Raw genomic sequence first — 4,982 nt, 5'->3', positions numbered from 1 at the left:
TTGGTTAATGTTAAGTTTATGTGACAGTTGTAATAAAGCTTTATATTTAGGACTATCAACATAATATCAACGATTAGTAAAAAAAGGCGAGACATTGCAATGTGTGCACTCTTGTTCTTCCTGTTATCAAAATTATGTGTTCACCTACAACTTTCAGCCCCCCCCCCCCCCCCCATCCCGGGGAGCCCCCACACACACAAATAATCTTCAACGAGACTTTAAAAACAAACAATGTTTTTTTTACCAAATGCTTCAGTAACTAGTTTCTCTCTTCAAACTACAGTTCTCACATAAGAAAAAAACTACAATCTTTTTTTACTTTTCAAATGTATAAACAATTAGGTGTTAGTATTGAGATACATATATACATAAATCATGTTGAATTTTAAACTGCAATTGTGTCATTGAATGGTTTTTAAATCTACATCTATTATAACTTTTAAAAAATCTAAAAAATTATAATACAAATTCAAGATTTTCAACAAACAAAATAATCGTTGACATTTTTGACATTCAGAACATCATTCTTGTTTCCTTTATTGATAGTGGTTTCAAGAAGCAATATTTTACACAGTCTTTCCATTTGAAATCTTGACAGCAATGTTAGTTGACAGTCAAGATCATCGGAGATTCTTTGAAACTAGATACTCCTCGGACATGTAAGACACATGGTGTTTTCTTAAAATCAGAAAAAAACTTAGATAATGTTTTCTAAATGTATCATAACAATTATGACGGTACCCCAGTAATGGTTAATTGATAGAGCCCTCTAGTACTGACAGTCCACTGGAAGCACTTCAAAACCAGACAATACATGACACTAATAAAATAAATACTTTAAAATGTGTCAAATGTTGACAATTAGAATTTGTCCGTTTGACTGCATGGATTAACACATTTGACCTATCTTTTCCCCCAAAGAACATGAAATTAAACATTATTTATATAAAAATTGTATACACAAACATATTTGATGAGTTATAAATGCAATGTCATGACAACGCTTTTCGTATTGGGCTTTCTAAAAAAAATAACTATTTGATTGATAATTTGAAGCAAATGATTAAAAAATATATGATCGTTTGAAATAGAATTCTTTCACGGTTGAAGTTGCCCCTTTTCGATAATATTATGTAACATGCAAAGATATACATAGGGCATGTAGTTTATAAATCTTAGTTTATTTTAAGATAGTAAGACAATAGATAGCCTTATATTTTGTTGACAAAGGCAAATGGAACTTACAATAGAATCATTAAATTATGACACTGTTCACGGTACCTGATACATTTAGATAATGAAAAAAAAAATTGTGGTGTTAATGAAAGTTTGACATATATATATCTGTCTTATGATGAATGTTTCTTACAGTAGTATTTCCATACTAATTATCTGGTGGAAAAATTGTGTGTGCTAAAGTCTTGTCGTTATTGACTGTAGTATCATAACCCTTTATCAATGGAAAACATTCAAGGGGACTACGGATTTCTCCACGAGTAATCTGTAATTGAACAATTCTACATTTACGATCGACAGATCCAATGCATTCAAGTATTGATCGGCACTTCAGAAGATTTGGTGAAATAAGAACATATATTGTTGAAGTATTTTCCAGTGGATTTCTTATTTGTTTAAGCCACTTATTAATGTAGTATACTCGTTGGTTAAACGGCATTATTTTCCTAATGAAGTCTAGTATCCATGGCTCATCTGTAAGTGATCCACATATAATTGTTTGAAACTTCCCTTTTCGTTTTGCGTCAAACTGGTGATAGACAGCCGTCGCCACTGTAACGTGAAAACAGAGTAATGAAAAAGGAACAAAGTGTGAGCAAAATTAAATCAATAAAACAAATCTAAGGATTTTTTTTAAGAAGGCAATTACATAAACGATTGATAAGGACTATCTTATTTTTCAGCGCTTTAAAAGCAATGCAATGTGTTCTTTTCACACCGACTTATGAAGGCTCATAGATAAATTTGCAAGAATTGATTTCCCTGAAAATGTAGATGTTTATGCGATATTTATTTGAATAACTATATTGCTTTACTAAAAACAAAACAAGAATATGTCCCAAGTACACGGATGCCCCATCCGCACTATCATTTTCTATGTTCAGTGGACCGTAAAAATGGGATAACATATCTAATTTGGTATTAAAATTAGAAAGATCATATCATAGGGAACATGTTTACTTAGTTTTTTAGTTGATTGGACATCAATTCCATCAACATTTTAACCTGAAGCGGGACAGACAGACGAACGGACGGAAGGATGAACGAATGGACTCACAGACCAGAAAACATAATGGGCATAAAAAAACCCAAACAAACACTAAAAAACATTCCTATTCCATAGAATAACATGAATGTCGACTGTGTAAATTTTAAGTATGTTTTTACCTGAAGACTTGCACTTTTCACAATCTGTTTCATCTTTTACACTTTCTGTCGTCGGCTTCAATTTACCTGTAATGAAAAGGTTTAGTAGTTAAACATGCGAAAAGATACTACTAATAGAGCTATACAATAAACCATTCATTACAAGACATGCTATTTATAATATTGAATGTCATTTTTATTTGGTTAAAAGAATAAACTTATTTGAAATCAGATCTCCGTTTGAAGATAGAATTACTGGTCTGGAGTTACTGCGGAATTCAGCATATGTCTAATTTTGTTTGAAGTGCAAATAATGCCTCGTTCACACGAACATTTTATTCGAATTGAATTAGAATCGAATGCGAATCGAATTCGCTAATCGCGTTCACACACTCTTCTTTTCTAATTCGAATTGGCTAATTCGAATTATCCAATTCGCATTAGAAATACGCTTTTGTTAATACGAATTAAAAGTTAACGTCGTTTGGACAGTAAGCGAATTTGACGCTCATTGTAATGCGAATTATAATTGACGTTAGGACGTACAACGTTTCGAATGCGAATTAAACTAATTCGAATTAGTTAACGCGAATCGAATTCGAATTACGTGTGACCTCAACATAAATTATGGATTAAGTATTTGATAAATCATGAACAGTTGGAATTTAATTACCGTAGATGGCTCTTTAGAAGATTAATTTGTGCACAAAATACGTCTGTGCTGTTTAAATGCATAACATGTTTATTACCATAACATATTAATTACATTGATACATTTTAACCACATACTTCTGAAATATGATTTTCACATCACTCACCAGGCATTGCTCACACGTTGTGCAGTTGATGTATGGCCGTTGCCAGAGCTCTTCTGGAATTTGTCCTACATAATCTATTTCCACGCCCACAAGTGGCATGCTTTCATTTATTATATGTGAATAGTGTTTATAATTGTTCTTTGTTACAGTTACTAAACCTGCTTGAAACATTTTTAAATGCATAGCGAGTTTCGTTTTTAATGGAAAACCGTACAAAGAATCTTTTGCGAGGATAGCACATGTTATATCATACTTTGTCTCCAACATTATCGACATATTTTCTACCCATTCACTTTCCTTTTTGTCGTCACAGTTTAAAAAGGCTAGATCAAATTTGTCAGATTCATTCCGATCTCTTTTACGTCCTGTTGATAAAAGCATTGCAAATTTAGATATTTGGAAATATTAGTATAGGTAAGAATATGAATGTCTGGTTCTTAAGTATTTTTACATTAGTTTTGTATTTCGATATTCCATAGTTAAACCTTGCTATATAAGATTGTAAACATGGTGAATATACAGTATTTCTACAACAGAATGAAGATTAATTAATATACATAAGTCCGTACATATACTTGTATCTTGTATTATATGAGGTTACGTTCAGTACGTTTTTTTTTCTGAGTTAATGCCTTTACATTCACGTTGTTGATAGTTGTCAAGTATTAGCCGCTGTACATTTACTAAGTAACTAACGTCACTAACGTTACCTATTGTTTACGTAACGTTGCCTTGTGCGCAACGTCGCATAACTTGAATACAATTTGATATGAACACAACGCCTTTCATTACTAACCCTTAAGCGAAGTACTAACCACAAGAAACACGATACACGATATTGGTGCCGTGACCCATGGAGAAATTAAAAGCAATTCGTGGTGGTCACCGTAGTGCAGTTACAAGATTAATTAATAGAACAAAGGAAAGAATTTCGCAAGATGATATTGGACATGAAGAACTTTCGGCTGCCGCAGACAACCTTACAAAGAAGAGGAACCTGCTCTTTAGACTCACAGATCTTAGATGGAACTGAACTAGAAGACATGGAACAAGAAATTCTTGACGCGGACGATTATACAATGAATATGGAAGTCGCCATTCGCCGGTTCAAGGACATAGTTTCTGGAAACAAAACAACCCCATTTCAGCAAACGGTGAGTGAAACAACTTATGTTCCAATAGCCAATACACTTGATTCATCAAATTTTCCGTCAACAAGTATTGCAAATCATAATTCAAACCATTCAGAAAATGTATTTTCCGTAGATAATAACTCCGTTTATACGAATGCAAACCCAACAACAGCAACAAACTTCTATCACAAGCTACCGACACTTGATCTACCAAACTTTACCGGAGACATTTTAACATGGCAGACATTTTGGGAATCGTTTGAGACAACCATTCATCACAATCCCTCTTTGACAAATATACAAAAGTTCAGCTATCTCAAATCTCAGGTACACAGTGAAGCCGCACAATGCATATCCGGTTTATCTCTATCAAACGCCAACTATGAACACGCAATCATATTGTTAAAGGAGAGGTATGGACAGACACAAACCATTATAAACGCATACATGCAGAATCTACTTGAACTTACGCATCCGTCACTTACGCCGCACAGCATAAGAGTATTTTACGATAAAATGTTATCGTGCATAAGGGGATTAGAGTCGCTCGGACAATCGCAAGACACATTCGGATCACTTTTAGTACCAATCATATTTTGCCCGACGAAATGAAAAAACTCATGACCAGAGAACACGGAAAACGGAATTG

At 33.5% G+C, this 4,982-nt stretch overlaps 1 long non-coding RNA gene across 1 annotated transcript; it reads right to left on the bottom strand.

Moving 5' to 3' along the window:
• Positions 1 to 1,160: 1,160 nt before the first annotated feature.
• LOC143055558 (uncharacterized) lies at positions 1,161 to 3,567 on the bottom strand. Its single transcript, XR_012972083.1, has 3 exons — positions 3,454 to 3,567; positions 2,404 to 2,469; positions 1,161 to 1,788 (listed from the first exon to the last, which is right to left on the bottom strand). It is a non-coding gene; the product is annotated as an uncharacterized LOC143055558 (long non-coding RNA).
• Between the last annotated feature and the right edge of the window lie 1,415 nt (positions 3,568 to 4,982).

The sequence above is a fragment of the Mytilus galloprovincialis genome, chromosome 12, assembly GCF_965363235.1.
Source record: "Mytilus galloprovincialis chromosome 12, xbMytGall1.hap1.1, whole genome shotgun sequence".
Classification (NCBI taxonomy): Eukaryota; Metazoa; Mollusca; class Bivalvia; order Mytilida; family Mytilidae; genus Mytilus; species Mytilus galloprovincialis.
Note: the sequence above shows the minus strand (reverse complement) of the source record. Positions and strands in the feature narration are given on the sequence as shown.